This window comes from Caloenas nicobarica, chromosome 19 (assembly GCF_036013445.1).
Source record: "Caloenas nicobarica isolate bCalNic1 chromosome 19, bCalNic1.hap1, whole genome shotgun sequence".
NCBI lineage: Eukaryota > Metazoa > Chordata > Aves > Columbiformes > Columbidae > Caloenas > Caloenas nicobarica.
This window is the reverse complement of record NC_088263.1, coordinates 600,580-612,277: the sequence shown is the minus strand read 5'-3', so window position 1 is coordinate 612,277 and position 11,698 is coordinate 600,580. Positions and strand designations below refer to the sequence as shown.

The window sequence follows — 11,698 nt, the reverse complement described above, 5'->3', positions numbered from 1 at the left end:
AGGTTATGGTTGGACTCAAAGATCCTGAGGGTCTCTTCCAACCAAAATGATTGTATGATTCTAAAAATTTATGCAGCTTCAAAAGCTTTACTAGTCAGATTCATAGAGCAAAACCATGTATGGAGAGCTATTCAGTACAAATCACTGTATCCCCTCTGTGCTGAGCTGCAAGTGGGAGCCTGGAAGGCAAATGAGCAGTGCTGGGTCTGTGAGCTCAGGGTAAGGGGGGCCCTTCTCACCCCTCACAGCTCAGACTTGACACTCCACCCTGACACTGGCTTATCACATGGCCTTGGGCAAGTCACTTAACTTGCTTTTCTTATGTTTTAACTTTAGTTTTTCCATCTGTTAGCAATAGCCCTGCTTTGTGAGAGTGGACTGGTATGAAAGAACACCTGTACAGAGCCGGGATTGCCTTAGGGGCTCAGTCTGCTGTGCTACATTGGTAAGAAAATGTCCATCTTGGGTGCAAATTTATTTCTCTTTCCTTGGCCCTTTAGGAGCTGCTGAGTGATACCTTGTCCCCTGGAGAGAGACTGTACTGCGTTCAGCATCTCTGGCATCAGCTGCCTGTGATGTGTGCGGAGCTCTGGGAAACTGCTTGCTTGTCTTGAGAAACTTCTTATAACAGGTTCTCGTGCAAATACTGCTTGTTTATATACCATTACATGAAGAAACTGATTTAATGGATGTCAATGATTGATTGATTTCCCTAGCAGGGGTAACCTGGCTTTCTGAGGTGTGCGGGAGAGCTGGGCATCTTGTCAGCCAGCTGAAGTTCAACTTCCCACAAGTCATATCATAGAACCATAGAATGTCCTGAGCTGGAAGGACCCACAAAGATCGAGTCCAACCCCTGTCCCTGCACAGGACACCCCACAGGTCACCCCGTGTGTCTGAGGACGTTGTCCAGTCTCTTCTTGAACACTGTCAGGTTGGGGCTGTGACACCCCCCTGGGGAGCCTGTCCCAGTGTCCAGCACCTCTGGGTGAAGAACCTTTTCCTCATGTCCAGCTGACCCTCCCCTGGCACATCTTCTGCCATTCCCTGGGTTCTGTCCCTGTCCCAGAGAGAAGAGCTCAGCCCGGCCCCTCCTGCTCCCCTGCTGGAGCTGCAGCCCCATGAGCTCTGCCCTCAGTCTCCTCTGCTCCAGCTGAACAAACCCAGGGACTTCAGCCGCTCCTCACACGGCTTCCCCTCCAACCCCTTCCCCAACTTGCTGTCCCTCCTCTGGACACTCTCCAGCAGCTTTATCTCCTTTTTCTCCCGTGTCCCCAGCCCTGCACACAGTGGATGCTGCAGGTGAGGCCGCCCCAGCGCAGAGCAGAGCGGGACAATCCCCTCCCTGCCCCGCTGGCCCTGCTGTGCTGGGTGCACCAGGACATGGTTACTTTCTTGACTGTGAGGACGCACTGTTGGCTCATGTTCAAATATGGTCTTTAATAAGCCAGTGGTGGATGAGATACAGCAGGCGCTGGCAAGAGGAGAGCAGGGTGTTACAGGAGGGCAGGCCTGGGTGCTTGAGGCAAACTCAGCTTGGGGTACTGCCCCAAGGCAGACAGACAAACCCTGCCCTGACATAGCAGGATTCGAGTTCACCCTCCTTCACTCCCCTGGGAAGGATTCCTGTCCTGCAGGACATGTCCTGGGGGCTGTTGGAGCCGGGACCATCTCTCCTGTGTCCACGCAGCCCCGCTGTGGGGACCAGGGCAAGGGCCAAGTGCCGGGCAGGGTTGTGGTGCCCCAAATAGCTGTGGAGATGCTGAACTCCTGAGAAAGCACTCGCCTGTCCTGCTGAGGTGGGTCCAGCTACCTCCGTCTCAAAGCATGGGTTTTTAAATTATTTCTGACTTACCTATCTCACACAACTGCTGGCAGGTGGATTACTGTGGTTTTAGTCCCTGCGTAGAGATGAGATGGAGAGGCCCAGTGCCCATGGGATGGTCCCTCGCTGCCTTCCTGTCATCAGCAGCTGTTTCTCGAAGTAGCTTTTTTTCTAAGCATGCATTAATCTGTTGCAGGGGGAAAAAAAAGAAGTGAATTGATGTGTCTGTTTTTACAGTTCAAAAATCTCTGCCACAGCTGAGACCTAGAGCTTCAGTCACATTTCTTACAACACAGAGTCTTGAAGCCAGCCTGTTTTCCTTGTGTGCCTGTTGGTGCAACCAGAGTAACAGAGGTATTAGGTTGGTGCAGAACTAATGGCAGTTTTCGACTGTGGATTTTAAATCATTGTAACTAGGCTCAAACACATCTTTATTAATCAAAACAGGAACCATTACAATCAACACATTTTGCCAACGAGAAATAAGTTTGTTTATTTCTGTAGCTTAAAAGTCCATGCTTCGGGATTTGACAAACTCTTGGGAAGCATTTTCTGCATCCTTCTCGTTGTGGAAGTGTTTTCCCTGCAAAAAGTTCTCAAGATGCTTGAAGAAGTGGTAGTCGGTTGGCAAGAGGTCAGGTGAATATGGAGGATGAGGCAAAACGTCGTAGCCCAATTTTTTCAACTTTTGAAGCGCTGGTTGTGCAATGTGCAGTCGGGCGTTGTCGTGGAGAAGAATTTGGCCCTTTCTGTTGACCAGTGCCGACTGCAGGCATTGCAGTTTTTGGTGTATCTCACTGATTTGCTGAGCATTATTTCTCAGATGTGATGGTTTCGCTGGGATTCAGAAAGCTGTAGTGGGTCAGACTGGCAGCAGACCACCAAACAGTGACCGTGACCTTTTTTTTTGTGCGAGTTTGGCTTTGGGAAGTGCTTTGGAGGTTCTTCTTGGTCCAACTGCTGAGTTAGTCATCGCTAGTTGTTGTATAAATTCCACTTTTCGTTGCACATCACAATCTAATTGAGAAATGGTTCCTTGTTGTGTAGAATAAGAGAAGGTGACACTTCAAAATGGTGATTTTTTTTTTGATTTTCGGTCACCTCATGAGGCACCCACTTACTGAGCTTTTTCACTTTCCACTTTGCTTCAAATGCCGAATGACCATAGAATGGTCGATGTTGAGTTCTTCAGTAACTTCTCATGCAGTTGTCAGAGGATCAGCTTCGATGATCGCTCTCAGTTGGTCATTGTCACCTTCCGATGGCCGCCACTATGCTCCTCATCTTCAAGGCTCCTGGCTCCTTTGTGGGACTTCTTGACCCACCACTGCACTGTACATTTGTCAGCAGTTCCTGGGCCAAATGCGCTGTTGATGTTGCGAGTTGTCTCCGCTGCTTTACAATCCATTTTGAACTCGAATAAGAAAATCATTCCAATTTGCTTTTTGTCTAACATCATTTCCATAGTCTAAAATAAATATAAAATCAACAGCTAGTAATAAGTCAATAGCAAAAAACATAAAGTGAGAAAAGCACATTAAAGGGATGTATAACATAACCACATTTATTTAAGAAGGTATTCCAATATCAAATGGCAAATTTCAACAATGCAAAAACCACGATTACTTTTGCACCAACCTAACAGCATTGGCTGTCACACCAGCTCCTGGGAAGATTTGGGTGGCAGAGACTGAGAAATGAGCTGGTGAATCACCTCCCAACTTTGTATAGTGGCAGAGGGAGTGGTTTGCTCCTGTGCATGAGCTGCACAGTGCAATGAAAGCAGGCCTGAAGTTGTGTTTTTCCAGTGTTGAGAAAGCTTCAAAGCAACAGCAGTCTCTGCCAAAGCTGTTGAAATAATTTTGCTCTAGTTTTTTGCAGGAAGAGGGCTAAGAAGCAGAAAAGTGGTTTTCTGCCCCTTATCTGTGAAAGGTTGAGAAAATTTACTCCAAATTGTTTGTCTTTCATTAATTTGTTTTAAGCTGCCTGGAAAGATCAGTTGTTCAGCTGCCGAAGACCATGGTTCCAGCACTGGGGACGGACCAGCTGGAGTCGATAGGGCTGCTGTGATTAATTTTGAACTGCTGGGAAAAATAATATCTGAGATGCTCTAACTGGATTTCAGCTCTGTCTGCCACATATTTACTACAATCCTGCTTTGGCTGGAGAGTGGAAAATGTGCAAGGGGAAGCATATGCTGGGGGCTCGTCAAGCTTCCAAGGGGCAGAATTTCTCTCAGGGTGACGAATCTGAACCGGCAAGGTCCCGCACCAGGTTTACCAGCCTGTCTGTGTCCTCTGCTGGGCTCAGGTCTGCTGCCCACACGCTTCTTGCTTGGGGACCCACCACCACCTGGTCCGCGTTGCGCTGCCCAGCACGGGGCGGCTCGGTCCGAGGTGGCACATCTGCAGAGGCGCTGCAGGGACTGCGGCCGTGCGAGGGCTTGGGCTCTGCACCTTGTGCAGGCTGGGAAATGAGGCACAGAGGGGTTATGGGGATGCTGTGTTGGGCTGTGAGTTGTCTGGATAGTGCCCCAGGCGCTCCTGTGGATGACAGAGGTAGAGAAACACATCCAGAGGGCAATTTGGGACATGTGAAGTTTCAGTTCTGAGTGATCACCTTTTCACTCCCAAGGCAGCCAGACTGAAAGGGCTGGGGAATATGGATATTTTGGCATGTCTCAGCCCAGGGGAAGCTTCCTCTCGTGGTGGATCAAGAGTTAATTAAAGTCACACTGGAGCCATCCCCCCAGAGAGGCACATGCATCTTTCCCTGGAGACAGGATTAGGAAGCATGAGTCAAATTCACAACTGATTATGCAGGCTTTAAGATTCAGCCGGCTGGCGGCTGCCTGCTCGTGTGTCTGCTGGGGGCAGCTTTTCTCTGTCCTCTCAGCAGCTCTTTGGCTGATCTTTATACTTGAACCGTGACCTGCAAATATGGAGAGGGGAAAAGTGGTCTCTTTAGGAAGGGAATAGGATGAATGATTTCTGCTTAACACAAGGATGGTGCTTTGGTTTTGCCTTAAATCTCGCAGAGCCTGGAAAATGAAGCAGAGCCCAAGCATTGCTGAACGGGAAAGGGCGTCAGGGCAAGAGTGGGAAGCCATGATGGCGAGGGAAGGAACGCACAGAGAGGCTGTTCAATGCACCTCTGTTGTGACCAGATCCAGTGGGTTGTTCATTGGCGTGAGCCTGAGTTAAAGCATTGTGCTGCATCTGGGCTTCCCGGCACGCTGATGCTTTGTGCGTGTGGCTGGCATGTCTGTGCCAAGCTGCGCTCCCTCAGCCGAGGGATTGTCCTCTGCCAGAATGGGGGTGGCCTTTAAATTAAAGACTGGGTTTGCTTTATTTTAATTCTCAAGCTGTTTCCCTCAGGTGTCTCTCAGCTGCTGTCAGCAGAAGGGCAAACTAAGGCGCAGGTCCTTGAGAGTATTTGGGGCCCAGGGTCACCTCTCACCAGGTTTAATTCTCTGAAAGTGGGGGGCCTGGTCCAAGTGGGTCTCCCTGGTTGTTTTAATTGTCACTGGAGAAAGACCAGCACTTCCCAAGGAAGACTGATCCCACCTCCTGGGGTATCTTTCTATTGTGTCCTCAGTACCGCTGGCAGGGTGCAGGATGCATCCCACCTTGCCCAGGTCCTTTTGGGTGCCAGGGGTGGGTGGGCAGGCACTGTCCCTGTGTGGGAACACAGCCCAACCCACAGCTCGATTCCTGCCCCGGAGACACGGCTGTGCCCGTGGCCGCGCTCCCACCATCGGGAGCCCCTTGGGAGCATCCCCAGAGCCCTGTGGGGCAGAGCAGCTTCCCCCTTCTCCAATTAGCATAACGATCAGACCTCTAATGCCAGGCACACATGCATCCCTCACTCTTCTGTTGATAGCTTCAAGCCTCCTGGCAGCCCCAATACCCAGGATCCCAAATGGACCATGGCTAATTTCAGATGCCCTGTTTCAGGACAGCTGCTGCAGTTGTTTCTTGTGTGCCAGTTTCAACTGAACCCTCTGCTCTGTCTATGCACCTGCCAAAGAACGGCGTGGAGCATTCTGAAGAGCTTATTCTGGTTCCCATTTGCGCTCCATTTAAATGTCGCACAGTGCCTTGTGCTGGTGCTTGGTGCCGTGGCATGAGAGGTGGGCCCATGATGACAGTGGTGCTCTTTGGGCAGCCTTGGACTTAGAATGAGAAACTTTGCTCACCTGAGAGTGGTGAATGGGGCATGCAGGTGATGGATGAGTGCTTTTCATGCTTGATGAGCCAGGGGTTGATTTGCTCTCCCTTAAACTGATGAAGTACCTGAGATGTCTGAAAAATGTATCACCTTCTATCCTGCATTGCTGCCTGCCAGAGGTGGTGGGAAGTGTTGATTTGTAAGTGGCTGTGGGGCCAAAAGGCCATTTGGAGTCAGAGCAGGGGCACAGCAGATGCTCCTTCCGTGGCTGGCTGCAGCTGGTGCAAAAGCCCCTGGTCGAGTCACAGAGACACGGATGCTCTGTGCTGTGTCCATGGCTTTCCACCTCCTGCCTTGGCTGCAGGACACTGCAGAGTGTGGCTTTCCTGTGGAGACAGGCCAGCAACAGGTCACACAGGGCTGTCCCTTCCTTCCTCCCCAGCTTGATGCAAATATGGCTTTGCATGAATGTCAGCAAAGGGCCAATTGTCAGGCACCGGGAAGTGCACAGTGCCCTGGCTCAGGGTGCTTTTGCATTGATCAAGAGGAGAGTGTATTAGAAGAGGAGTGGTCAGTAGGCCAGAGAGGTTCTCCTGCCCCTCTACTCTGCCCTGGTGAGACCTCATCTGGAATATTTTGTCCAGTGCTGGGCCCCTCAGTTCCAGAAGGACAGGGAACTGCTGGAGAGAGTCCAGCGCAGCCACCAAGATGCTGAAGGGAGTGGAGCATCTCCCGTGTGAGGAAAGGCTGAGGAGCTGGGGCTCTGGAGCTGGAGAAGAGGAGACTGAGGGGTGACCCATTAATGGTTATCAATATGGAAAGGGGGAGTGTCAGGAGGATGCAGCCAGGCTCTTCTGGGTGACAACCATGATAGGACAAGGGGCAGTGGGTACAAACTGGAATGCAGGAGGTTCCATTTAAATTTGAGAAGAAACTTCTTCATGGTGAGGGTGCCAGAGCCTGGCCCAGGCTGCCCAGGGAGGTTGTGGAGTCTCCTTCTCTGCAGACATTCCAACCCTCCTGGACACCTTCTGTGTAACCTCATCTGGGTGTTCCTGCTCCGGTAGGAGGATTGGACTGGATGAGCTTCCGAGGTCCCTTCCGATCCCTGACATTCTGGGATTCTGTGTGAGATGAAGCTCTGGACAGACCCAGCAGCCGGGCTGTGCTGGCTCTGCACTGATGCAGCCTCCGAAGGGCTGTGCTGGAGGCTGCGCTGCCCTGCCCGAGCATGGGCTGCACCTCGGAACGTGCCCGTCCTCAGCCACAGAGCTGCGGCCTCCTCTGCTCCGGGCTAGCGCTGCAGCAGACGAGTGCTTGCCCAGCACAATTCCAGGCTGCAAAGGGAAGGGAAGGTCCATCCTGCCTGTGAGACAGCACTGGAGGTGCCAAGGCACAGCAAGGACTCATCCAGCTGAGAATAAACCCTGCAAAAATGTTTTTCAGCTGACTTGATGCCTAATTAAAGCATTCAGTGTATCAAAGCAGGCATGAGATGGTAGCCAGCACACCTTCTGTGTGGCAGGGGAAGGGGGCGGCCAAGCAGAATGCATCCCCAGCCCAGGGCTGGAGTCCTTGTGCTCAGGCGCTCCCAGGCCAGATTTCCCACTGGGATAAATGGTGGGAAGTGTTGTGGGAGCACTTGCCCCATTTTATCAGCTCTGTGCAGGTTAAGAGCAGGTCCCTGTCCTGAAGGGCTGAGAAAAGCCAAGAAGAGGAAGAAGGAGGAAAGGTGATGCCAGGGAGATGCTGGCTGGGGCTGCAGCCCAGGGGTCCTGAGTCAGCTCCTTACTCACTGGGCTGTGCCACTTCTGCAGGATTTTTCTGTGCCATTACATGAATAATCTCATGGAGCAGCATGGTCACAGTGGTGACGCTGGTGTCTGCCCACCAACAGATTTCAGAGACCTTAAAATGTTTATCAGGTTAGTGTTTTCCTAGGAACAGCCTCAAAAGAACAGAGCTTCATGGTCCCTCTAGGCTGTCCCTGTCCCCAACAGCAGCCAGTAGCACAGTGTTGGAGGATGCCCCACGGACCCATTGGGCTCTTCTTTCTATTGTTCACTGCGAGTCTGTGGATACAGCATTTAACAGGAGCTGGGTCTCCATTAGCTGTCTTCTTCACCCAACTCATCCTCATGTCTTTAAGGAATGGAGGTATGGCTGGAGCATGGGTCTCAGGTCTGCTGGGTCCTCTCCAAAATGGTGCTGGGACAGTTCTGTGACATTGAGCCATTTCCTGATGGTTTTCTGTATGTAAAATCAAGTTTCTCCCCGCCTGCTTCCCAAAGTGCAAAGCGCAGTTAATGCCCTTTAAGCATTCCCAAATGAAGTGCATTCAGGGGATTTGGTGCTGTTTATATTCAGTGGTTTTTTGTGGGTGTTTAATGCATTGGGTATAAGAGCTGGCAAGAACCAAGTGTTGTCTGGTGGCTCGAAAAGAGAGAGACCAGGTTTAGGAGGAAAGCCGCTTACCAGGTGTAGTGATGGCTTGTGTGTGAAGCTCAGCAGAGGAGCTTTGGCATCGCTCAGAAACAGCTGGCAAAGACCATGTACAGTTCTGGCAGCTTATTGGACATCTAAAGCATTGTTAATGCCAGGTGGTCCATGCTGTGGTGAGCTGCCAGTACAGCCACAGCACGTGGCCATCTCCAGCCTGGCGAGCTAAGGACAGGAGGTGGCAAATGCTTCAGGAGACCAAGCAAGATGTGCAGGAGAGAATTCAAGGGGCAGGAAACCATGTTCTCCCTGGTGAGGAGCAATGCTGGTTGTTGCACATGGGGTTTTCTTTGCTGAGATATCAGAATGTCTTGCAATACCAGCAATGCCTTTTGGCATTTGAGGAGAGATGGACACAGAGGCTCTTTCCCCTTGGGGTGATCACCAGCAGTCGTGGCGGACAGCCCAAGCCTTTATTCCAGCTTAGGACTCTGGCTGTCTGCACTGAGAAATCCTTGAACTAAAGATCATCTCTTGGCTTCTGGAAAAAACACAGGGCGGTTGAGATTTATCTTTGGGGTGTTGGTTGGAAACCCCAAAGACAAAGGGCTCAGCTTTCGCCAGCTGTGGAGCACATATGGGTTTGCAAAGAGCCCAGCCCTTCATGGGCTGTTTGACAGTGTGGCCCCCACCTCCGTCCTCGATCCTTCCACAGCCTCCAGCCCTCGTTTCTGGGCTGTAACAAGAAGCAAGTGACAGCAATTGCTATGAGATGATGCCTCAGTGCTTCAGCAGTAAGGTCACGGTATCTTTTATCATCCTAATGCGTTTTTCTTGATGGAGAGGGTGGGCTGGGGATGTTCTCACCAGCTCAAACGCTTGACAGTTCCCACACACTGAGCTTCCTTTGAAACACCCACGTGCTCTGTTCTGCTCTTTCATTTGTATAGCGTCAATTAAATATCAGCGGAAAATGAAGTTTATATATGCTGGTGAAATAAGTGCCTTATGACATCAATTGGGGGTCCTGTACCATGAGTTTCCAGAATTAAAATAAAAATCACAGAAAATGCATGAAGAGCGTAGCAAAGGGAGCAGAGAGAGACAATAAATGTGTGGGATTAGGCTTGTGACTGCTGAGTTGTTACAACGATTTTTTTCCTACTCTTTTCTGCTCCTTTCCATCTTAAAGGAATCCGTGTGACTTGTCGATCACCATCCATTTTGCAAGGTGAGCCAACTCAAAGCCTCTCTGCTGACTGCCCTGGTGTCGTGGGTTAACCCGCGCTGGCAATACAACCACCATAGCCGCCCACCCGCACCCCCAGCCCCCCGGCAGGGGAGAGAATCGAAAGGGAAGGGAGAAACTTGGATTGAGATAAACACAGTTCAATAAAATGACAAAATACTAATACACTACTAGTAAATATATATATAAAATAGAAATAAAAGATACTCAAGGCAATTCCTCGTGAACACACAGAGCAGCCAGTCCCAGGAAATGGCACCTGGTCCCACAGCCGATCCCAGAGAGAGAGAAGGGAGGAAAAAGGCAGAAAGGCTCAGAGGCCTCTGCAAAACAGCCAAAAACCAAACTAAACATCCCACACCAAACACTCCCCTGGCTGCGCCCCAGAGAGAGTGAGAGGAGCAGAAGAGCAAGAGAAAAGGGGATGAGAAACCAGAAGGCCCCACTCTTAAATCTGGAGCGTGACGCTAATGGGCTGGAACACTCTTATTGATCAGTCTGGGTGTCAGTCAATCTCTGCCCCTTCCATCCCCTTCCTCGCTGCCTCACACCTGTGGGCAGAGCTCAGAGTGTCCTTGGCTCTCAGAGCAGAGCAATTCAAAACATTAACTCTGTGCTGGGCTGTTATCTCTTGTTCTCAAACTAAGTCCGAATAATGAGCTTGCTAGCTATGGAAAAGCGAGGTTTCTAACTGCACAAAGAAAATTAGCCCATTTTCAGTCAAGCCAGCACACCCGGAGAGTGTTTCTTCACCTGTGCTTGTCCTGTTTCCCTTCTTTCAGAACACCCACCCATCAGTGCTGTGGCACTTTCTGTGCTCGGGAGGAGTTACCGGGCAGGACTCGCACAGACCCGCACACGTGGTTGGGTTCAACGTGTGCAAAACTTAGAACAGCCAAGTTCTTCTTGGAAAACTTGGGTGCCTGACTGCCCTTAACTCTGCTAGAGGCCAAACTGTGTCTAAGCTGCCTAAATGTCTTTATGCATCCTGGTTGACGGGTCTTTATCAGTTTCGTGAAAGCCATTTCAAGTGAGACCTTGTTCCCGGAGTGTGGGCACAAGGGAGCTGGAGGTCAGGGCTCCTTGGCTGAGCTGAGACTGGCTGTGTCTTCATTCCCCTGGAGACTTCTCTTGTGGGGATTGGGCAAATCGGTTGCTGGAGGAGCCAGTCCCTCTCCACTTCAAGAATGTTTATTGCTAAAGCTAAAATTACAGACAATCTCTTCCTTGAAAGCCTTGGAGAAATACTGATTTTTAGGGCCAGAAGATCTTAAGAGCTTGTCTCCTCCTTGCAGGTAGCATCAGCCCTAGATCTTCACCTGGAAACTTTATGCTCTTTGGTTAGGTTGCTTTCTGAATAACATGCATCTTGTTGTCCTCATTAGATTTTCCAATGCTTAGATCCTTCCTCAGCATAACAAGTGTGGAATCTTTTAACTATTTCAGATTTTGAAAGGGATTTATTGTCACACAGTGGCCAGTTATAACAAAGAACTATACTTACCTGTGCTGAGAACCTGCTGTCCTCTTGGATCATCTGAGTTCCCATTTGCTGGATCTTATAATTTCCTTGTCCCTAATACTTGGTGTTTTCCCCTCAACAAAAGGATATTTTAGCTATCATTTCTCTCATGACTTTCCTTTGTGTTTAAATCTCCCGGGGAAGCAGATTTCCCGGATTTTAGATCTCTCCTAAAGTTTGTTTCTTACCTGGCAAGGGATAGGTTTGAAATCAGAGCAGCTAAGTCAAAACTGGGACTGCAGTCCATGATGTGATCTCGGCCCTGTGAGCACGATGCCATCCCAGGAGGGCAGGATTCCATCCAAGTCTGTGGCTCACAGATGCCCTCGTTGGCAGCAGCATTACAGGCACTTGCATTTGCAAAGTAAAAATCATTTATCCTGCCAGTAACTTGCCCTGAGCTTTTAAAGTCTTACTTTCTGGGCTGTATGTATTTTGTTTTATGAAAAATGCATTCATGCTCAAATTAAATGCAAGTATCCCTTTATCCCTG

The 11,698-nt window shown here is 50.1% G+C and overlaps 1 protein-coding gene across 1 annotated transcript in view; it reads left to right on the top strand.

The window, feature by feature from the left end:
- The first annotated feature begins 535 nt into the window (after nt 1–535).
- Nucleotides 536–11,698, top strand: part of LOC135996648 (dual specificity testis-specific protein kinase 2-like) — a 28,814-nt gene continuing 17,651 nt past the window's right edge. Inside the window, exon 1 of the mRNA XM_065648790.1 lies at nt 536–631. The gene's annotated coding sequence lies outside the window, so the exon portion shown is untranslated. The remainder of the gene's footprint in view (nt 632–11,698) is intronic.